Genomic DNA, 17,803 nt, shown 5'->3' on the forward strand with positions numbered 1-17,803 from the left:
CTGATCTTGGAAGCTAAGCAGTGCTGGGCTTGGTTAGTACTTGGAAGGGAGACAACCTGGGAATACAAGGTGCAGTAGGTCTTTTTATACTGCCAACACCGTTTTGTTGATGCATTCCATTTTCAAACCTGTTCATTTATGTACCAGTAGTTAAAAGTAGAAAAGTTCTTACAGAAACCGCAAAGCTCATCTAAAGCCACACCACACTGGATCCGCCCAATCTCATCTGACCTTGGAAGCAAAGCAGTGTTGGTCCTGGTTAGTACTTGGATGGGAGACCACCTGGGAATACAAGGTGCTTTAGGTATTTTTATACTGCCAACACCGTTCTGTTGATGCATTCCATTTTCAAACTTATTCATTTATGTACCAGTAGTTAGAAGTAGAAAAGTTCTAACAGAAACCACAAAGCTCATCTACAGCCACACCACACTGGATCCGCCCAATCTCATCTGACCTTGGAAGCTAAGCAGTGTTGGGCCTGGTTAGTACTTGGATGGGAGACCGCCTGGGAATATAAGGTGCTGTAGGTTTTTTTATACTGCCAACACCATTCTGTTGATGCATTCCATTTTCAAACTTATTCATTTTTGTACCAGTAGCTAGAAGTAGAAAAGTTTTATCAGAAACTGCATAGCTCATCTGCAGCCACAGCACACTGGACACGCCCAATCTCATCTGATCTTGGAAGCTAAGCTGTGCTGGGCCTGGTTAGTACTTGGATGGGAAACCACCTGGGAATGCAAGGTGCTGCACATATTTTTATACTGCCAACTCCGTTCTGTTGATGCATTCCATTTTCAAATTTTTTCATTTATGTACCAGTAGCTAGAAGTAGAAAAGTTCAAATAGAAACCACAAAGCTCATCTACAGCCACACCACACTGGATACGCCCAATCTCATCTGATCTTGGAAGCTAAACAGTGTTGGGCCTGTTTAGTATTTGGATGGGAGACCACCTGGAAATACAAAGTGCTGTAGATATTTTTATACTGCGAACACCGTTCTGTTGATGCATTCCATTTTCAAACTTATTCATTTATGTACCAGTAGTTAGAAGTAGAAAAGTTCTAACAGAAACCACAAAGCTTATCTACAGCCACACCACACTGGATAAGCCCAATCTCTTCTGATCTTGGAAGCTAAGCAGTGTTGGGCCTGGTTAGTACTTGGATGGGAGACTACCTGGTAATACAAGGTGCTGTAAGTGTTTTTATACTGCCAACACCGTTCTGTTGATGCATTCCATTTTCAAACTTATTCATTAATGTACCAGTAGTTAGAAGTAGAAAAGTTCTAACAGAAACCACAAAGCTCATCTACAGCCACACCACACTGTATACGCCCAATCTCATCTGATCTTGAAAGCTAAGCAGTGTTGGGCCTGGTTAGTACTTGGATGGGTGACCTCCCGGGAATACAAGGTGCTGTAGGTATTTTTATACTGCCAACACCATTCTGTTGATGCATTCCATTTTCAAATTTATTCATTTATGTACCAGTAGCTAGAAGTAGAAAAGTTCTAACAGAAACCACAAAGCTCATCTACAGCCACACCACACTGGATACGCCCAATCTCATCTGATCTTGGAAGCTAAGCAGTGCTGGGCTTGGTTAGTACTTGGAAGGGAGACAACCTGGGAATACAAGGTGCAGTAGGTCTTTTTATACTGCCAACACCGTTTTGTTGATGCATTCCATTTTCAAAATTTTTCAGTTATATACCAGTAGTTAAAAGTAGAAAAGTTCTTACAGAAACCACAGAGATCATCTAAAGCCACACTACACTGGATCTGCCCAATCTCATCTGACCTTGGAAGCTAAGCAGTGTTGGTCCTGGTTAGTACTTAGATGGGAGACCACCTGGGAATACAAGGTGCTTTAGGTATTTTTATACTGCCAACACCGTTCTGTTGATGCATTCCATTTTCAAACTTATTCATTTATGTACCAGTAGTTAGAAGTAGAAAAGTTCTAACAGAAACCACAAAGCTCATATACAGCCACACCACACTGGTTACGCCCAATCTCATCTGATCTTGGAAGCTAAGCAGTTTTGGGCCTGGTTAGTACTTGGATGGGAGACCACCTGGGAATACAAGGTGCTGTAGAGTTTTTTTATACTGCCAACACCATTCTGTTGATGCATTCCATTTTCAAACTTATTCATTTATGTACCAGTAGCTAGAAGTAGAAAAGTTCTATCAGAAACTGCATAGCTCATCTGCAGCCAAACCACACTGGACACGCCCAATCTCATCTGATCTTGGAAGCTAAGCTGTGCTGGGCCTGGTTAGTACTTGGATGGGAAACCACCTGGGAATGCAAGGTGCTGCACATATTTTTATACTGCCAACTCCGTTCTGTTGATGCATTACATTTTCACATTTTTTCATTTATGTACCAGTAGCTAGAAGTAGAAAAGTTCAAATAGAAACCACAAAGCTCGTCTATAGCCACACCACACTGGATACGCCCAATCTCAACTGATCTTGGAAGCTAAGCAGTGTTGGGCCTGTTTAGTACTTGGATGGTAGACCACCTGGGAATACAAAGTGCGGTAGGTATTTTTATACTGCCAACACCGTTCTGTTGATGCATTACATTTTCAAACTTATTCATTTATGTACCAGTAGTTAGAAGTAGAAAAGTTCTAACAGAAACCACAAAGCTCATCTACAGCCACACCACACTGGATACGCCCAATCTCATCTGATCTTGGAAGCTATGCAGTGTTGGGCCTGGTTAGTACTTGGATGGGAGACTACCTGGTAATACAAGGTGCTGTGGGTGTTTTTATACTGCCAACACCGTTCTGTTGATGCATTCCATTTTCAAATCTATTCATTAATGTACCTGTAGTTAGAAGTAGAAAAGTTCTAACAGAAACCACAAAGCTCATCTACAGCCACACCACACTGGATACGACCAATCTCATCTGATTTTGAAAGCTAAGCAGTGTTGGGCCTGGTTAGTACTTGGATGGGAGACCACCTGGGAATACAAGGTGCTGTAGGTATTTTTATACTGCCAACACCATTCTGTTGATGCATTCCATTTTCAAACTTATTCATTTATGTACCAGTAGCTAGAAGTAGAAAAGTTCTATCAGAAACTGCAAAGCTCATCTGCAGCCACACCGCACTGGACACGCCCACTCTCATCTGATCTTGGAAGCCAAGCTGTGCTGGGCCTTGTTAGTAGTTGGATGGGAAACCACCTGGGAATGCAAGGTGCTACACATATTTTATACTGCCAACTCCGTTCTGTTGATGCATTACATTATCAAATTTTTTCATTTATGTACCAATAGCTAGAAGTAGAAAAGTTCTATCAGAAACTGTAAAGCTCCTCTGAAGCCACACCACACTGGACACGCCTAATCTCATCTGATCTTGGAAGCTAAGCTGTGCTGGGCCTGTTTAGTACTTGGAAGGGAAACCACCTGGGAATGCAAGGTGCTGCACATATTTTTATACTGCCAACTCCGTTCTGTTGATGCATTCCATTTTCAATTTTTTTCATTTATGTACCAGTAGCAAGAAGTAGAAAAGTTCAAATAGAAACCACAAAGCTCATCTACAGCCAAACCACACTGGATACGCCCAATCTCATCTGATCTTGGAAGCTAAACAGTGTTGGGCCTGTTTAGTATTTGGATGGGAGACCACCTGGAAATACAAAGTGCTGTAGATATTTTTATACTGCCAACACCGTTTTGTTAATGCATTACATTTTCAAACTAATTCATTTATGTACCAGTAGTTAGAAGTAGAAAAGTTCTAACAGAAACCACAAAGCTCATCTACAGCCACATCACACTGGATACGCCCAATCTCATCTGATCTTGGAAGCTAAGCAGTGTTGGGCCTGGTTAGTACTTGGATGGGAGACTACCTGGTAATACAAGGTGCTGTAGGTGTTTTTATACTGCCAACACCGTTCTGTTGATGCATACCATTTTCAAACTTATTCATTAATGTACCAGTAGTTAGAAGTAGAAAAGTTCTAACAGCAACCACAAAGCCCATCTACAGCCACACCACACTGGATGCGCCCAATCTCATCTGATCTTGAAAGCTAAGCAGTGTTGGGCCTGGTTAGTACTTGGATGGGAGACCTTCTGGGAATACAAGGTGCTGTAGGTATTTTTATACTGCCAACACCATTCTGTTGATGCATTCCATTTTCAAATTTATTCATTTATGTACCAGTAGCTAGAAGTAGAAAAGTTCTAACAGAAACCGCAAAGTTCATCTACAGCCACACCACACTGGATACGCCCAATCTCATCTGATCTTGGAAACTAAGCAGTGCTGGGCCTGGTTAGTATTTGGATGGGAAACCACCTGGGAATGCAAGGTGCTGCAGATATTTTTATACTGCCAACTCCGTTCTGTTGATGCATTCCATTTTCAATTTTTTTCATTTATGTACCAGTAGCTAGAAGTAGAAAAGTTCTAACAGAAACCACAAAGCTCATCTACAGCCACACCACACTGGATACGCCCAATCTCATCTGATCTTGGAAGCTAAGCAGTGCTGGGCTTGGTTAGTACTTGGAAGGGAGACCACCTGGGAATACAAGGTGCTGTAGGAATTTTTATACTGCCAACACCGTTCTGTTGATGGATTCCATTTTCAAACTTATTCATTTATGTACCAGTAGTTAGAAGTAGAAAAGTTCTAACAGAAACCGCAAAGCTCATCTACAGCCACACCACACTGGATCCGCCCAATCTCATCTGACTTTGGAAGCTAAGCAGTGTTGGGCCTGGTTAGTACTTGGAATGGAGACCACATGGGAATAAAAGTTGCTGTAGGAATTTTTATACTGCCAACACCGTTCTGTTGATGCATTCCATTTTCAAACTTATTCATTTATGTACCAGTAGTTAGAAGTAGAACAGTTCTAACAGAAACCACAAAGCTTATGAACAGCCACACCACACTGGATACGCCATGCGCCCAATCTCATCTGATCTTGGAAGCTAAGCTGTGTTGGGCCTGGTTAGTACTTGGATGGGAGACCACCTGGGAATACAAGGTGCTGTAGGAATTTTTATACTGCCAACACCGTTCTGTTGATGCATTCCATTTTCAAACCTATTCATTTATGTACCAGTAGCTAGAAGTAGAAAAGTTCTAACAGAAACCACAAAGCTCATCTACAGCCATTCCACCATGGATATACCCAATCTCATCTGATTTTGGAAGCTATGCAGTGTTGGGCCTGGTTAATACTTTGATGGGAGACCACCTTGGAATACAAGGTGCTGTAGGTATTTTTATATTGCCAACACCGTTCTGTTGAGGCATTCCATTTTCAAACTTTTTCATTTATTTACCAGTAGTTAGAAGTAGAAAAGTTCTAACAGAAACCACAAAAATTATCTACAGCCACACCACACTGGATACGTCCAATCTCATCTGATCTTGGAAGCTAATCAGTGTTGGGCCTGTTTAGTACTTGGATGGGAGACCACCTGGGAATACAAGGTGCTGTAGGAATTTTTATACTGCCAACACCGTTCTGTTGATGCATTCCATTTTCAAACTTATTCATTTATGTACCAGTAGTTAGAAGTAGAAAAGTTCTAACAGAAACCTCAATGCTCATTTACAGCCACACCACACTGGATACGCCCAATCTCTTCTGATCTTGGAAGCTCAGCAGTGTTGGGGCTGGTTAGAACTTGGATGGGAGACCACATGGGAATACAAGGTGCTGTAGGTATTTTTATACAGCCAACACCGTTCTGTTGATGCATTCCATTTTCAAACTTTTCATTTATTTACCAGTAGTTAGAAGTAGAAAAGTTCTAACAGAAACCACAAAGATTACCTACAGCCACACCACACTGGATACGTCCCATCTCATCTGATCTTGGAAGCTAAGCAGTGTTCGGCCTGGTTAGTACTTGGATGGAAGACCACCTGGGAATACAAGGTGCTGTAGGAATTTTTATACTGCCAACACCGGTCTGCTGATGCATTCCATTTTTAAACTTATTCATTTATGTACCAGTAGTTAGAAGTAGAAAAGTTCTAACAGAAACCACAAAGCTCATCTACAGCCACACCACACTGGATACGCCCAATCATATCTGATCTTGGAAGCTAAGAAGTGTTGGGCCTGGTTAGTACTTGGATGGGAGACCACCTGGGAATACGAGGTGCTGTAGGTATTTTTATTCTGCCAACACCATTCTGTTGATGCATTCTATTTTCAAACGTATTCATTTATGTACCAGTAGCTAGAAGTAGAAAAGTTCTAACAGAAACCGCAAAGCTCATCTACAGCCACACCACACTGGATATGCCCAATCTCATCTGATCTTGGAAACTAAGCAGTGCTGGGCCTGGTTCGTATTTGGATGGGAAACCTCCTGCGAATGCAAGGTGCTGCAGATATTTTTATACTGCCAACACCGTTCTGTTGATGCATTCCATTTTCAAACTTATTCATTTATGTACCAGTAGTTAGAAGTAGAAAAGTTCTAACAGAAACCACAAAGCTCATCTACAGCCACACCACACTGGATATGAACAATCTCATCTAATCTTGGAAGCTAAGCAGTGTTGGGACTGGTTAGTACTTGGATGGGAGACCACCTGGGAATACAAGGTGCTGCAGGTATTTTTAAACTGCCAACACCATTCTGTTGATGCATTCCATTTTCAAACGTATTCATTTATGTACCAGTAGTTAGAAGTAGAAAAGTTCTAACAGAAACCACATAGCTCAATTTCAGCCACACCACACTGGACACGCCCAATCTCATCTGATCTTGGAAGCTAAGCTGTGCTGGGCTTGGTTAGTACTTGGATGGGAAACCACCTGGGAATACAAGGTGCTATAGGTATTTTTATACTGCCAACACCGTTCTGTTGATGTATTCCATTTTCAAACCTGTTCATTTATGTACCAGTAGTTAGAAGTAGAAAAGTTCTAACAGAAACCGCAAAGCTCATCTACAGCCACACCACACTGGATCCGCCCAATCTCATCTGACCTTGGAAGCTAAGCAGTGTTGGGCCTGGTTAGTACTTGGATGGGAGACCACCTGGGAATACAAGGTGCTACAGGTATTTTTATACAGCCAACACCGTTCTGTTAAAGCATTCCATTTTCAAACTTATTCATTTATGTACCTGTAGTTAGAAGTAGAAAAGCTCTATCAGAAACTGCAAAGCTCATCTGCAGCCACACCACACTGGACACACCCAATCTCATCTGATCTTGGAAGCTAAGCTGTGCTGGGCCTGGTTAGTACTTGGATGGGAAACCACCTGGGAATGCAAGGTGCTGCACATATTTTTATACTGCCAACTCCGTTCTGTTGATGCATTCCATTTTTAAATTTTTTCATTTATGTACCAGTAGCAAGAAGTAGAAAAGTTCAAATAGAAACCGTAAAGCTCATCTACAGCCACACCACACTGGATCCGCACAATCTCATCTGACCTTGGAAGCTAAGCAGTTTTGGGCCTGGTTAGTACTTGGATGGGAGACCACCTGGGAATACAAGGTGCTGTAGGTCTTTTTATACTGCCAACACCGTTCTGTTGATGTATTCCATTTTCAAACCTGTTCATTTATGTACCAGTAGTTAGAAGTAGAAAAGTACTAACAGAAACCACAAAGCTCATCTACAGCCACACCACACTGGTTACGCCCAACCTCATCTGATCTTGGAAGCTAAGCAGTGTTGGGGCTGGTTAGAACTTGGATGGGAGACCACCTGGGAATACAAGGTAATTTAGGTATTTTTATACTGCCAACACCGTTCTGTTGAGGCATTCCATTTTCAAACTTTTTCATTTATTTACCAGTAGTTAGAAGTAGAAAAGTTCTAACAGAAACCACAAAGCTCATTTACAGCCACACCACACTGGATACGCCCAATCTCATCTGATCTTGGAAGCTAAGCAGTGTTGGGGCTGGTTAGAACTTGGATGGGAGACCACCTGGGAATACAAGGTGCTGTAGGTATTTTTATACTGCCAACACCATTCTGTTGATGCATTCCATTTTCAAACTTTTCATTTATTTACCAGTAGTTAGAAGTAGAAAAGTTCTAACAGAATCCACAAAGATTACCTACAGCCACACCACACTGGATACGTCCAATCTCATTTGATCTTGGAAGCTAAGCATTGTTCGGCCTGGTTAGTACTTGGATGGAAGACCACCTGGGAATACAAGGTGCTGTAGGAATTTTTATACTGCCAACACCGTTCTCTTGATGCATTCCATTTTTAAACGTATTCATTTATGTACCAGTAGTTAGAAGTAGAAAAGTTCTAACAGAAACCACAAAGCTCATCTACAGCCACACCACACTGGATACGCCCAATCTCATCTGATCTTGGAATCTATGCAGTATTGGGCCTGGTTAGTACTTGGATGGGAGACCACCTGGCAATACAAGGTGCTGTAGGTATTTTTATACTGCCAACACCGTTCTGTTGATGCATTCCATTTTAAACTTATTCATTTATGTACCAGTAGTTAGAAGTAGAAAAGTTCTAACAGAAACCACAAAGCTCATCTACAGCCACACCACACTGGATACGCCCAATCTCATCTGATCTTGGAAGCTAAGAAGTGTTGGGCCTGGTTAGTACTTGGATGGGAGACCACCTGGGAATACAAGGTGTTGTAGGAATTTTTATACTGCCAACACCGTTCTCTTGATGCATTCCATTTTTAAACGTATTCATTTATGTAACAGTAGTTAGAAGTAGAAAAGTTCTAACAGAAACCACAAAACTCATCTACAGCCACACCACACTGGATATGAACAATCTCATCTAATCTTGGAAGCTAAGCAGTGTTGGGACTGGTTAGTACTTGGATGGGAGACCACCTGGGAATACAAGGTGCTGCAGGTATTTTTAAACTGCCAACACCATTCTGTTGATGCATTCCATTTTCAAACGTATTCATTTATGTACCAGTAGTTAGAAGTAGAAAAGTTCTAACAGAAACCACATAGCTCAATTTCAGCCACACCACACTGGACACGCCCAATCTCATCTGATCTTGGAAGCTAAGCTGTGCTGGGCTTGGTTAGTACTTGGATGGGAGACCACCTGGGAATACAAGGTGCTATAGGTATTTTTATACTGCCAACACCGTTCTGTTGATGTATTCCATTTTCAAACCTGTTCATTTATGTACCAGTAGTTAGAAGTAGAAAAGTTCTAACAGAAACCGCAAAGCTCATCTACAGACACACCACACTGGATCCGCCCAATCTCATCTGACCTTGGAAGCTAAGCAGTGTTGGGCCTGGTTAGTACTTGGATGGGAGACCACCTGGGAATACAAGGTGCTACAGGTATTTTTATACAGCCAACACCGTTCTGTTAAAGCATTCCATTTTCAAACTTATTCATTTATGTACCTGTAGCTAGAAGTAGAAAAGCTCTATCAGAAACTGCAAAGCTCATCTGCAGCCACACCACACTGGACACACCCAATCTCATCTGATCTTGGAAGCTAAGCTGTGCTGGGCCTGGTTAGTACTTGGATGGGAAACCACCTGGGAATGCAAGGTGCTGCACATATTTTTATACTGCCAACTCCGTTCTGTTGATGCATTCCATTTTTAAATTTTTTCATTTATGTACCAGTAGCAAGAAGTAGAAAAGTTCAAATAGAAACAGTAAAGCTCATCTACAGCCACACCACACTGGATCCGCACAATCTCATCTGACCTTGGAAGCTAAGCAGTTTTGGGCCTGGTTAGTACTTGGATGGGAGACCACCTGGGAATACAAGGTGCTGTAGGTCTTTTTATACTGCCAACACCGTTCTGTTGATGTATTCCTTTTTCAAACCTGTTCATTTATGTACCAGTAGTTAGAAGTAGAAAAGTACTAACAGAAACCACAAAGCTCAACTACAGCCACACCACACTGGTTACGCCAAATCTCATCTGATCTTGGAAACTAAGCAGTGTTGGGGCTGGTTAGAACTTGGATGGGAGACCACCTGGGAATACAAGGTAATTTAGGTATTTTTATACTGCCAACACCGTTCTGTTGAGGCATTTTATTTTCAAACTTTTTCATTTATGTACCAGTAGTTAGAAGTAGAAAAGTTCTAACAGAAACCACAAAGCTCATTTACAGCCACACCACACTGGATACGCCCAATCTCATCTGATCTTGGAAGCTAAGCAGTGTTGGGGCTGGTTAGAACTTGGATGGGAGACCACCTGGGAATACAAGGTGCTGTAGGTATTTTTATACTGCCAACACCATTCTGTTGATGCATTCCATTTTCAAACTTTTCATTTATTTACCAGTAGTTAGAAGTAGAAAAGTTCTAACAGAATCCACAAAGATTACCTACAGCCACACCACACTGGATACGTCCAATCTCATCTGATCTTGGAAGCTAAGCATTGTTCGGCCTGGTTAGTACTTGGATGGAAGACCACCTGGGAATACAAGGTGCTGTAGGAATTTTTATACTGCCAACACCGTTCTCTTGTTGCATTCCATTTTTAAACGTATTCATTTATGTACCAGTAGTTAGAAGTAGAAAAGTTCTAACAGAAACCACAAAGCTCATCTACAGCCACACCACACTGGATACGCCCAATCTCATATGATCTTGGAATCTATGCAGTATTGGGCCTGGTTAGTACTTGGATGGGAGACCACCTGGCAATACAAGGTGCTGTAGGTATTTTTATACTGCCAACACCGTTCTGTTGATGCATTCCATTTTAAACTTATTCATTTATGTACCAGTAGTTAGAAGTAGAAAAGTTCTAACAGAAACCACAAAGCTCATCTACAGCCACACCACACTGGATACGCCCAATCTCATCTGATCTTGGAAGCTAAGAAGTGTTGGGCCTGGTTAGTACTTGGATGGGAGACCACCTGGGAATACAAGGTGCTGTAGGTATTTTTATACTGCCAACACCATTCTGTTGATGCATTCTATTTTCAAACGTATTAATTTATGTACCAGTAGCTAGAAGTAGAAAAGTTCTAACAGAAACCGCAAAGCTCATCTACAGCCACACCACACTGGATATGCCCAATCTCATCTGATCTTGGAAACTAAGCAGTGCTGGGCCTGGTTAGTATTTGAAAGGGAAACCTCCTGCGAATGCAAGGTGCTGCAGATATTTTTATACTGCCAACACCGTTCTGTTGATGCATTCAATTTTCAAACTTATTCATTTATGTACCAGTAGTTAGAAGTAGAAAAGTTCTAACAGAAACCTCAAAGCTCGACTACAGCCACACCACACTGGTTACGCCCAATCTCATCTGATCTTGGAAGCTAAGCAGTGTTGGGACTGGTTAGTACTTGGATGGGAGACCACCTGGGAATACAAGGTGCTGCAGGTATTTTTATACTGCCAACACCGTTCTGTTGATGCATTCCATTTTCAAACGTATTCATTTATGTACCAGTAGTTAGAAGTAGAAAAGTTCTAACAGAAACCACAAAGCTCATCTACAGCCACACCACACTGGATACGCCCAATATCATCTGATCTTGGAAGCTAAGCAGTGTTGGGATTGGTTAGTACTTGGATGGGAGACGACCTGGGAATACAAGGTGCTGCAGGTATTTTTATACTGCCAACACCGTTCTGTTGATGCATTCCATTTTCAAACGTATTCATTTATGTACCAGTAGTTAGAAGTAGAAAAGTTCTAACAGAAACCACATAGCTCAACTGCAGCCACACCACACTGGGTACGCCCAATCTCATCTGATCTTGGAAGCTAAGCTGTGCTGGGCTTGGTTAGTACTTGGATGGGAGACCACCTGGGAATACAAAGTACTTTAGGTATTTTTATACTGCCCACACCGTTCTGTTGAGGCATTCCATTTTCAAACTTTTTCATTTATTTACCAGTAGTTAGAAGTAGAAAAGTTCTAACAGAAACCACAAAGCTCATTTACAGCAACACCACACTGGATACGCCCAATCTCATCTGATCTTGGAAGCTAAGCAGTGTTGGGGCTGGTTAGAACTTGGATGGGAGACCACATGGGAATACAAGGTGCTGTAGGTATTTTTATACAGCCAACACCGTTCTGTTGATGCATTCCATTTTCAAACTTTTCATTTATTTACCAGTAGTTAGAAGTAGAAAAGTTCTAACAGAAACCACAAAGATTACCTACAGCCTCACCACACTGGATACGTCCCATCTCATCTGATCTTGGAAGCTAAGCAGTGTTTGGCCTGGTTAGTACTTGGATGGAAGACCACCTGGGAATACAAGGTGCTGTAGGAATTTTTATACTGCCAACACCGTTCTGCTGATGCATTCCATTTTTAAACTTATTCATTTATGTACCAGTAGTTAGAAGTAGAAAAGTTCTAACAGAAACCACAAAGCTCATCTACAGCCACACCACACTGGATACTCCCAATCTCATCTGATGTTGGAAGCTAAGAAGTGTTGGGCCTGGTTAGTACTTGGATGGGAGACCACCTGGGAATACGAGGTGCTGTAGGTATTTTTATACTGCCAACACCATTCTGTTGATGCATTCTATTTTCAAACGTATTCATTTATGTACCAGTAGCTAGAAGTAGAAAAGTTCTAACAGAAACCGCAAAGCTCATCTACAGCCACACCACACTGGATGTGCCCAATCTCATCTGATCTTGGAAACTAAGCAGTGCTGGGCCTGGTTAGTATTTGGATGGGAAACCTCCTGCGAATGCAAGGTGCTGCAGATATTTTTATACTGCCAACACCGTTCTGTTGAGGCATTCCATTTTCAAACTTATTCATTTATGTACCAGTAGTTAGAAGTAGAAAAGTTCTAACAGAAACCACAAAGCTCATCTACAGCCACACCACACTGGATACGAACAATCTCATCTAATCTTGGAAGCTAAGCAGTGTTGGGACTGGTTAGTACTTGGATGGGAGACCACCTGGGAATACAAGGTGCTGGAGGTATTTTTAAACTGCCAACACCATTCTGTTGATGCATTCCATTTTCAAACGTATTCATTTATGTACCAGTAGTTAGAAGTAGAAAAGTTCTAACAGAAACCACATAGCTCAATTTCAGCCACACCACACTGGATCCGCCCAATCTCATCTGATCTTGGAAGCTAAGCTGTGCTGGGCTTGGTTAGTACTTGGATGGGAGACCACCTGGGAATACAAGGTGCTATAGGTATTTTTATACTGCCAACACCGTTATGTTGATGTATTCCATTTTCAAACCTGTTCATTTATGTACCAGTAGTTAGAAGTAGAAAAGTTCTAACAGAACCCGCAAAACTCATCTACAGCCACACCACACTGGATCCGCCCAATCTCATCTGACCTTGGAAGCTAAGCAGTGTTGGGTCTGGTTAGTACTTGGATGGGAGACCACCTGGGAATACAAGGTGCTACAGGTATTTTTATACAGCCAACGCCGTTCTGTTAAAGCATTCCATTTTCAAACTTATTCATTTATGTACCTGTAGCTAGAAGTAGAAAAGCTCTATCAGAAACTGCAAAGCTCATCTGCAGCCACACCACACTGGACACACCCAATCTCATCTGATCTTGGAAGCTAAGCTGTGCTGGGCCTGGTTAGTACTTGGATGGGAAACCACCTGGGAATGCAAGGTGCTGCACATATTTTTATACTGCCAACTCCGTTCTGTTGATGCATTCCATTTTTAAATTTTTTCATTTATGTACCAGTAGCAAGAAGTAGAAAAGTTCAAATAGAAACCGTAAAGCTCATCTACAGCCACACCACACTGGATCCGCACAATCTCATCTGACCTTGGAAGCTAAGCAGTTTTGGGCCTGGTTAGTACTTGGATGGGAGACCACCTGGGAATACAAGGTGCTGTAGGTCTTTTTATACTGCCAACACCGTTCTGTTGATGTATTCCATTTTCAAACCTGTTCATTTATGTACCAGTAGTTAGAAGTAGAAAAGTACTAACAGAAACCGCAAAGCTCATCTACAGCCACACCATACTGGTTACGCTCAATCTCATCTGATCTTGGAAGCTAAGCAGTGTTGGGGCTGGTTAGAACTTGGATGGTAGACCACCTGGGAATACAAGGTGCTGTAGGTATTTTTATACTGCCAACACCGTTCTGTTGATGCATTCCATTTTCAAACTTTTTCATTTATTTACCAGTAGTTAGAAGTAGAAAAGTTCTAACAGAAACGACAAAGATTATCTACAGCCACACCACACTGGATACGTCCAATCTCATCTGATCTTGGAAGCTAAGCAGTGTTGGGCCTGGTTAGTACTTGGATGGGAGAACACCTGGGAATACAAGGTGCTGTATTAATTTTTATACTGCCAACACCGTTCTGTTGATGCATTCCATTTTCAAACTTATTCATTTATGTACCAGTAGTTAGAAGTAGAAAAGTTCTAACAGAAACCACAAGGCTCATCTACAGCCACACCACACTGGATACGCCCAATCTCATCTGATCTTGGAAGCTATGCAGTGTTGGGCCTGGTTAGTACTTGGATGGGAGACCACCTGGCAATACAAGGTGCTGTAGGTATTTTTATACTGCCAACACCGTTTTGTTGATGCATTCCATTTTAAACTTATTAAATTTGTACCAGTAGTTAGAAGTAGAAAAGTTCTAACAGAAACCACAAAGCTCATCTACAGCCACACCACACTGAATACGCCCAATCTCATCTGATCTTGGAAGCTAAGAAGTGTTGGGCCTGGTTAGTACTTGGATGGAAGACCACCTGGGAATACAAGGTGCTGTATGTATTTTTATACTGCCAACACCATTCTGTTGATGCAATCTATTTTCAAACGTATTCATTTATGTACCAGTAGCTAGAAGTAGAAAAGTTCTAACAGAAACCGCAAAGCTCATCTACAGCCACACCACACTGGATACGCCCAATCTCATCTGATCTTGGAAGCTAAGCAGTGCTGGGCCTGGTTAGTATTTGGATGGGAAACCTCCTGGGAATGCAAGGTGCTGCAGATATTTTTATACTGCCAACTCCGTTCTGTTGATGCATTCCATTTTCAAACTTTTTCATTTATTTACCAGTAGTTAGAAGTAGAAAAGTTCTAACAGAAACCACAAAGCTCATCTGCAGCCACACCACACTGGATACGCCCAATCTCATCTGATCTTGGAAGCTAAGCAGCGTTGGGCCTGTTTAGTACTTGGGTGGGAGACCACCTGGGAATACGAGGTGCTGTAGGTATTTTTATACTGCCAACACCGTTCTGTTGATGCATTCCATTTTCAAACTTATTCATTTATGTACCAGTAGCTAGAAGTAGAAAAGTTCTAACAGATACCACAAAGTTTATCTACAGCCACAGCACACTGGATACGCCCAATGTCATCTGATCTTGGAAACTAAGAAGTGTTGGGCCTGGTTAGTACTTGGATGGGAAACAACCTGGGAATACAAGGTGCTGGAGGTATTTTTATACTGCCAACACCATTCTGTTGATGCATTATATTTTCAAACTTATTCATTTATGTACCAGTAGCTAGAAGTAGAAATGTTCTAATAGAAACCGCAAAGTTCATCTACAGCCACACCACACTGGATACGCCCAATCTCATCTGAATTTGGAAACTAAGCAGTGTTGGGCCTGTTTAGTACTTTGGTGGGAGACCACCTGGGAATACGAGGTGCTGTAGGTATTTTTATACTGCCAACACCGTTCTGTTGATGCATTCCATTTTCAAACTTATTCATTTATGTACCAGTAGTTAGAAGTAGAAAAGTTCTAACAGAAACCACAATGCTCATCTACAGCCACACCACACTGGATACGCCCAATGTCATCTGATCTTGGAAGCTAAGCAGTGTTGGGACTGGTTTGTACTTTGATGGGAGACCACCTGGTAAATGCAAGGTGCTGTAGGAATTTTTATACTGCCAACACCGTTCTGTTGATGCATTCCATTTTCAAACTTATTCATTTATGTACCTGTAGCTAGAAGTAGAAAAGTTCTATCAGAAACTGCAAAGCTTATCTGCAGCTATACCACACTGGACACGCCCAATCTCATCTGATCTTGGAAGCTAAGCTGTGCTGGGACTGGTTAGTACTTGGATGGGAAACCACCTGGGAATGCAAGGTGCTGCACATATTTTTATACTGCCAACTCCATTCTGTTGATGCATTCCATTTTCAAACTTATTCATTTATGTACCAGTAGTTAGAAGTAGAAAAGTTCTAACAGAAACCACAAAGCTCATGTACAGCCACACCACACTGGATACGCCCAATCTCATCTGACCTTGGAAGCTAAGCAGTGTTGGGCCTGGTTAGTACTTGGATGGGAGACCACCTGGGAATACAAGGTGCTGTAGGTATTTTTATACTGCTTACACCGTTCTGTTGATGCATTCCATTTTCAAACTTATTCATTTATGTACCAGTAGTTAGAAGTAGAAAAGTTCTAACAGAAACCACATAGCTCGTCTACAGCCACACCACTCTGGATACGCCCAATCTCATCTGATCTTGGAAGCTAAGCAGTGCTGGGCTTGGTTAGTATTTGGATGGGAGACAACCTGGGAATACAAGGTGCTGTATGAACTTTTATACTGCTTACACCGTTCTGTTGATGCATTACATTTTCAAACTTATTCATTTATGTACCAGTAGCTAGAAGTAGAAAAGTTCTATCAGAAACTGCAAAGCTCATCTGCAGCCACACCACACTGGACACGCCCAATCTCATCTGATCTTGGAAGCTAAGCTGTGCTGGGCCTGGTTAGTACTTGGATGGGAAACCACCTGGGAATGCAAGGTGCTGCACATATTTTTATACTGCCAACTCCGTTCTGTTGATGCATTACATTTTAAAAAAATTTCATTTACGTACCAGTAGCTAGAAGTACAAAAGTTCAAATAGAAACCACAGACCTCATCTATATCCACACCACACTGTATGTGCCCAATCTCATCTGATCTTGGAAGCTAAGCAGTGTTGGGCTTGGTTAGTACTTGGATGGGAGACTACCTGGTAATACAAGGTGCTGTAGGTGTTTTTATACTGCCAACACCGTTCTATTGATGCCTTCCATTTTCAAACATGTTCATTTATGTACCAGTAGTTAGAAGTAGAAAAGTTCTAACATAAACCACAATGCTTTTCTGCAGCCACACCATACTGGATACGCCCAATCTCATCTGATCTTGGAAGCTAAGCAGTGCTGGGCTTGGTTAGTACTTGGATGGGAGACCACCTGGCAATACAAGGTGCTGTAGGTCTTTTTATACTGCCAACACCGTTCTGCTGATGTATTCCATTTTAAAACATGTTCATTTATGTACCAGTAGTTAGAAGTAGAAAAGTTCTAACAGAAACCACAAAGCTCATCTACAGCCACACCACACTGGATCCGCCCAATCTCATCTGACCTTGGAAGCTAAGCAGTGTTGGGCTTGGTTAGTAATTGGATGGGAGACCACCTGGGAATACAAGGTGCTGTAGGAACTTTTATACTGCTAACACCGTTCTGTTGATGCATTCCATTTTCAAACTTATTCATTTATGTACCAGTAGGTAGAAGTAGAAAAGTTCTAACAGAAACCGCAAAGTTCATCTACAGCCACACCACACTGGATAAGCCCAATCTCATCTGATCTTGGAAACTAAGCAGTGCTGGGCCTGGTTAGTATTTGGATGGGAAACCACCTGGGAATGCAAGGTGCTGCAGATATTGTTATACTGCCAACTCCGTTCTGTTGATGCATTCCGTTTTCATACTTATTCATTTATGTACCAGTATCTAGAAGTAGAAAAGTTCTATCAGA

General features: G+C 41.8%; 8 non-coding genes and 69 pseudogenes across 8 annotated transcripts; all 77 read left to right on the forward strand.

Annotated features, from left to right (window-relative positions):
- Positions 1-81, forward strand: part of LOC134961434 (5S ribosomal RNA) — a 119-nt pseudogene extending 38 nt beyond the window's left edge.
- A 107-nt stretch (positions 82-188) lies between these two features.
- LOC134960475 (5S ribosomal RNA) lies at positions 189-307 on the forward strand (annotated as a pseudogene).
- Positions 308-414: 107 nt separating this feature from the next.
- LOC134961424 (5S ribosomal RNA) lies at positions 415-533 on the forward strand. Its single transcript, XR_010187905.1, has one exon. It is a non-coding gene; the product is annotated as a 5S ribosomal RNA (ribosomal RNA).
- A 107-nt stretch (positions 534-640) lies between these two features.
- On the forward strand, positions 641-759 carry LOC134961394 (5S ribosomal RNA; annotated as a pseudogene).
- A 107-nt stretch (positions 760-866) lies between these two features.
- Positions 867-985, forward strand: LOC134959112 (5S ribosomal RNA). The gene has a single exon (XR_010187189.1). It is a non-coding gene; the product is annotated as a 5S ribosomal RNA (ribosomal RNA).
- Positions 986-1,092: 107 nt separating this feature from the next.
- On the forward strand, positions 1,093-1,211 carry LOC134963101 (5S ribosomal RNA; annotated as a pseudogene).
- A 107-nt stretch (positions 1,212-1,318) lies between these two features.
- LOC134961178 (5S ribosomal RNA) lies at positions 1,319-1,437 on the forward strand. Its single transcript, XR_010187861.1, has one exon. It is a non-coding gene; the product is annotated as a 5S ribosomal RNA (ribosomal RNA).
- Positions 1,438-1,544: 107 nt separating this feature from the next.
- On the forward strand, positions 1,545-1,663 carry LOC134961435 (5S ribosomal RNA; annotated as a pseudogene).
- A 107-nt stretch (positions 1,664-1,770) lies between these two features.
- On the forward strand, positions 1,771-1,889 carry LOC134961418 (5S ribosomal RNA; annotated as a pseudogene).
- Positions 1,890-1,996: 107 nt separating this feature from the next.
- Positions 1,997-2,115, forward strand: LOC134960110 (5S ribosomal RNA; annotated as a pseudogene).
- Positions 2,116-2,223: 108 nt separating this feature from the next.
- Positions 2,224-2,342, forward strand: LOC134959936 (5S ribosomal RNA; annotated as a pseudogene).
- Positions 2,343-2,449: 107 nt separating this feature from the next.
- LOC134962752 (5S ribosomal RNA) lies at positions 2,450-2,568 on the forward strand (annotated as a pseudogene).
- Positions 2,569-2,675: 107 nt separating this feature from the next.
- LOC134961873 (5S ribosomal RNA) lies at positions 2,676-2,794 on the forward strand (annotated as a pseudogene).
- Positions 2,795-2,901: 107 nt separating this feature from the next.
- LOC134960170 (5S ribosomal RNA) lies at positions 2,902-3,020 on the forward strand (annotated as a pseudogene).
- A 107-nt stretch (positions 3,021-3,127) lies between these two features.
- Positions 3,128-3,246, forward strand: LOC134963519 (5S ribosomal RNA; annotated as a pseudogene).
- Positions 3,247-3,352: 106 nt separating this feature from the next.
- LOC134963977 (5S ribosomal RNA) lies at positions 3,353-3,471 on the forward strand (annotated as a pseudogene).
- A 107-nt stretch (positions 3,472-3,578) lies between these two features.
- LOC134959121 (5S ribosomal RNA) lies at positions 3,579-3,697 on the forward strand. The gene has a single exon (XR_010187197.1). It is a non-coding gene; the product is annotated as a 5S ribosomal RNA (ribosomal RNA).
- A 107-nt stretch (positions 3,698-3,804) lies between these two features.
- LOC134960592 (5S ribosomal RNA) lies at positions 3,805-3,923 on the forward strand (annotated as a pseudogene).
- A 107-nt stretch (positions 3,924-4,030) lies between these two features.
- Positions 4,031-4,149, forward strand: LOC134960437 (5S ribosomal RNA). The gene has a single exon (XR_010187757.1). It is a non-coding gene; the product is annotated as a 5S ribosomal RNA (ribosomal RNA).
- A 107-nt stretch (positions 4,150-4,256) lies between these two features.
- LOC134961352 (5S ribosomal RNA) lies at positions 4,257-4,375 on the forward strand (annotated as a pseudogene).
- Positions 4,376-4,482: 107 nt separating this feature from the next.
- Positions 4,483-4,601, forward strand: LOC134959685 (5S ribosomal RNA; annotated as a pseudogene).
- A 107-nt stretch (positions 4,602-4,708) lies between these two features.
- On the forward strand, positions 4,709-4,827 carry LOC134964751 (5S ribosomal RNA; annotated as a pseudogene).
- A 107-nt stretch (positions 4,828-4,934) lies between these two features.
- Positions 4,935-5,060, forward strand: LOC134963126 (5S ribosomal RNA; annotated as a pseudogene).
- Positions 5,061-5,167: 107 nt separating this feature from the next.
- On the forward strand, positions 5,168-5,286 carry LOC134964021 (5S ribosomal RNA; annotated as a pseudogene).
- A 107-nt stretch (positions 5,287-5,393) lies between these two features.
- On the forward strand, positions 5,394-5,512 carry LOC134960002 (5S ribosomal RNA; annotated as a pseudogene).
- A 107-nt stretch (positions 5,513-5,619) lies between these two features.
- On the forward strand, positions 5,620-5,738 carry LOC134963966 (5S ribosomal RNA; annotated as a pseudogene).
- Positions 5,739-5,844: 106 nt separating this feature from the next.
- On the forward strand, positions 5,845-5,963 carry LOC134962706 (5S ribosomal RNA; annotated as a pseudogene).
- A 107-nt stretch (positions 5,964-6,070) lies between these two features.
- LOC134959694 (5S ribosomal RNA) lies at positions 6,071-6,189 on the forward strand (annotated as a pseudogene).
- A 107-nt stretch (positions 6,190-6,296) lies between these two features.
- LOC134962253 (5S ribosomal RNA) lies at positions 6,297-6,415 on the forward strand (annotated as a pseudogene).
- A 107-nt stretch (positions 6,416-6,522) lies between these two features.
- LOC134964410 (5S ribosomal RNA) lies at positions 6,523-6,641 on the forward strand (annotated as a pseudogene).
- A 107-nt stretch (positions 6,642-6,748) lies between these two features.
- Positions 6,749-6,867, forward strand: LOC134962435 (5S ribosomal RNA; annotated as a pseudogene).
- Positions 6,868-6,974: 107 nt separating this feature from the next.
- LOC134960280 (5S ribosomal RNA) lies at positions 6,975-7,093 on the forward strand (annotated as a pseudogene).
- Positions 7,094-7,200: 107 nt separating this feature from the next.
- LOC134959395 (5S ribosomal RNA) lies at positions 7,201-7,319 on the forward strand (annotated as a pseudogene).
- A 107-nt stretch (positions 7,320-7,426) lies between these two features.
- LOC134960275 (5S ribosomal RNA) lies at positions 7,427-7,545 on the forward strand (annotated as a pseudogene).
- Positions 7,546-7,652: 107 nt separating this feature from the next.
- Positions 7,653-7,771, forward strand: LOC134959056 (5S ribosomal RNA; annotated as a pseudogene).
- A 107-nt stretch (positions 7,772-7,878) lies between these two features.
- On the forward strand, positions 7,879-7,997 carry LOC134961385 (5S ribosomal RNA; annotated as a pseudogene).
- A 106-nt stretch (positions 7,998-8,103) lies between these two features.
- Positions 8,104-8,222, forward strand: LOC134962661 (5S ribosomal RNA; annotated as a pseudogene).
- A 107-nt stretch (positions 8,223-8,329) lies between these two features.
- Positions 8,330-8,448, forward strand: LOC134963238 (5S ribosomal RNA; annotated as a pseudogene).
- Positions 8,449-8,554: 106 nt separating this feature from the next.
- LOC134959831 (5S ribosomal RNA) lies at positions 8,555-8,673 on the forward strand (annotated as a pseudogene).
- A 107-nt stretch (positions 8,674-8,780) lies between these two features.
- Positions 8,781-8,899, forward strand: LOC134964411 (5S ribosomal RNA; annotated as a pseudogene).
- Positions 8,900-9,006: 107 nt separating this feature from the next.
- Positions 9,007-9,125, forward strand: LOC134961758 (5S ribosomal RNA; annotated as a pseudogene).
- Positions 9,126-9,232: 107 nt separating this feature from the next.
- Positions 9,233-9,351, forward strand: LOC134961562 (5S ribosomal RNA; annotated as a pseudogene).
- Positions 9,352-9,458: 107 nt separating this feature from the next.
- LOC134959408 (5S ribosomal RNA) lies at positions 9,459-9,577 on the forward strand (annotated as a pseudogene).
- Positions 9,578-9,684: 107 nt separating this feature from the next.
- LOC134960276 (5S ribosomal RNA) lies at positions 9,685-9,803 on the forward strand (annotated as a pseudogene).
- A 333-nt stretch (positions 9,804-10,136) lies between these two features.
- Positions 10,137-10,255, forward strand: LOC134961386 (5S ribosomal RNA; annotated as a pseudogene).
- A 106-nt stretch (positions 10,256-10,361) lies between these two features.
- LOC134962362 (5S ribosomal RNA) lies at positions 10,362-10,480 on the forward strand (annotated as a pseudogene).
- Positions 10,481-10,587: 107 nt separating this feature from the next.
- LOC134963723 (5S ribosomal RNA) lies at positions 10,588-10,706 on the forward strand (annotated as a pseudogene).
- Positions 10,707-10,812: 106 nt separating this feature from the next.
- LOC134961214 (5S ribosomal RNA) lies at positions 10,813-10,931 on the forward strand. Its single transcript, XR_010187867.1, has one exon. It is a non-coding gene; the product is annotated as a 5S ribosomal RNA (ribosomal RNA).
- Positions 10,932-11,038: 107 nt separating this feature from the next.
- LOC134962739 (5S ribosomal RNA) lies at positions 11,039-11,157 on the forward strand (annotated as a pseudogene).
- A 107-nt stretch (positions 11,158-11,264) lies between these two features.
- LOC134961121 (5S ribosomal RNA) lies at positions 11,265-11,383 on the forward strand (annotated as a pseudogene).
- Positions 11,384-11,490: 107 nt separating this feature from the next.
- On the forward strand, positions 11,491-11,609 carry LOC134964029 (5S ribosomal RNA; annotated as a pseudogene).
- Positions 11,610-11,716: 107 nt separating this feature from the next.
- On the forward strand, positions 11,717-11,835 carry LOC134962576 (5S ribosomal RNA; annotated as a pseudogene).
- Positions 11,836-11,942: 107 nt separating this feature from the next.
- LOC134962393 (5S ribosomal RNA) lies at positions 11,943-12,061 on the forward strand (annotated as a pseudogene).
- A 106-nt stretch (positions 12,062-12,167) lies between these two features.
- Positions 12,168-12,286, forward strand: LOC134963364 (5S ribosomal RNA; annotated as a pseudogene).
- A 107-nt stretch (positions 12,287-12,393) lies between these two features.
- Positions 12,394-12,512, forward strand: LOC134959743 (5S ribosomal RNA; annotated as a pseudogene).
- A 107-nt stretch (positions 12,513-12,619) lies between these two features.
- Positions 12,620-12,738, forward strand: LOC134960930 (5S ribosomal RNA; annotated as a pseudogene).
- Positions 12,739-12,845: 107 nt separating this feature from the next.
- LOC134964187 (5S ribosomal RNA) lies at positions 12,846-12,964 on the forward strand (annotated as a pseudogene).
- A 107-nt stretch (positions 12,965-13,071) lies between these two features.
- Positions 13,072-13,190, forward strand: LOC134962346 (5S ribosomal RNA; annotated as a pseudogene).
- Positions 13,191-13,297: 107 nt separating this feature from the next.
- LOC134961131 (5S ribosomal RNA) lies at positions 13,298-13,416 on the forward strand (annotated as a pseudogene).
- Positions 13,417-13,523: 107 nt separating this feature from the next.
- Positions 13,524-13,642, forward strand: LOC134959420 (5S ribosomal RNA; annotated as a pseudogene).
- A 107-nt stretch (positions 13,643-13,749) lies between these two features.
- Positions 13,750-13,868, forward strand: LOC134960279 (5S ribosomal RNA; annotated as a pseudogene).
- Positions 13,869-13,975: 107 nt separating this feature from the next.
- LOC134963550 (5S ribosomal RNA) lies at positions 13,976-14,094 on the forward strand (annotated as a pseudogene).
- Positions 14,095-14,201: 107 nt separating this feature from the next.
- On the forward strand, positions 14,202-14,320 carry LOC134961799 (5S ribosomal RNA; annotated as a pseudogene).
- Positions 14,321-14,427: 107 nt separating this feature from the next.
- Positions 14,428-14,546, forward strand: LOC134960370 (5S ribosomal RNA; annotated as a pseudogene).
- A 105-nt stretch (positions 14,547-14,651) lies between these two features.
- LOC134960082 (5S ribosomal RNA) lies at positions 14,652-14,770 on the forward strand (annotated as a pseudogene).
- A 107-nt stretch (positions 14,771-14,877) lies between these two features.
- LOC134960004 (5S ribosomal RNA) lies at positions 14,878-14,996 on the forward strand (annotated as a pseudogene).
- A 107-nt stretch (positions 14,997-15,103) lies between these two features.
- Positions 15,104-15,222, forward strand: LOC134963628 (5S ribosomal RNA). Its single transcript, XR_010188141.1, has one exon. It is a non-coding gene; the product is annotated as a 5S ribosomal RNA (ribosomal RNA).
- Positions 15,223-15,555: 333 nt separating this feature from the next.
- On the forward strand, positions 15,556-15,674 carry LOC134959767 (5S ribosomal RNA; annotated as a pseudogene).
- Positions 15,675-15,781: 107 nt separating this feature from the next.
- On the forward strand, positions 15,782-15,901 carry LOC134964027 (5S ribosomal RNA; annotated as a pseudogene).
- Positions 15,902-16,008: 107 nt separating this feature from the next.
- On the forward strand, positions 16,009-16,127 carry LOC134961163 (5S ribosomal RNA; annotated as a pseudogene).
- Positions 16,128-16,234: 107 nt separating this feature from the next.
- LOC134962200 (5S ribosomal RNA) lies at positions 16,235-16,353 on the forward strand. The gene has a single exon (XR_010188006.1). It is a non-coding gene; the product is annotated as a 5S ribosomal RNA (ribosomal RNA).
- A 107-nt stretch (positions 16,354-16,460) lies between these two features.
- LOC134963252 (5S ribosomal RNA) lies at positions 16,461-16,579 on the forward strand (annotated as a pseudogene).
- A 107-nt stretch (positions 16,580-16,686) lies between these two features.
- Positions 16,687-16,805, forward strand: LOC134959901 (5S ribosomal RNA; annotated as a pseudogene).
- Positions 16,806-16,912: 107 nt separating this feature from the next.
- Positions 16,913-17,031, forward strand: LOC134962893 (5S ribosomal RNA; annotated as a pseudogene).
- A 107-nt stretch (positions 17,032-17,138) lies between these two features.
- Positions 17,139-17,257, forward strand: LOC134961019 (5S ribosomal RNA; annotated as a pseudogene).
- A 107-nt stretch (positions 17,258-17,364) lies between these two features.
- Positions 17,365-17,483, forward strand: LOC134960724 (5S ribosomal RNA; annotated as a pseudogene).
- A 107-nt stretch (positions 17,484-17,590) lies between these two features.
- Positions 17,591-17,709, forward strand: LOC134961568 (5S ribosomal RNA; annotated as a pseudogene).
- The last annotated feature ends 94 nt before the right edge of the window (positions 17,710-17,803 follow it).

Source organism: Pseudophryne corroboree, chromosome 9 (genome assembly GCF_028390025.1).
Source record: "Pseudophryne corroboree isolate aPseCor3 chromosome 9, aPseCor3.hap2, whole genome shotgun sequence".
NCBI lineage: Eukaryota > Metazoa > Chordata > Amphibia > Anura > Myobatrachidae > Pseudophryne > Pseudophryne corroboree.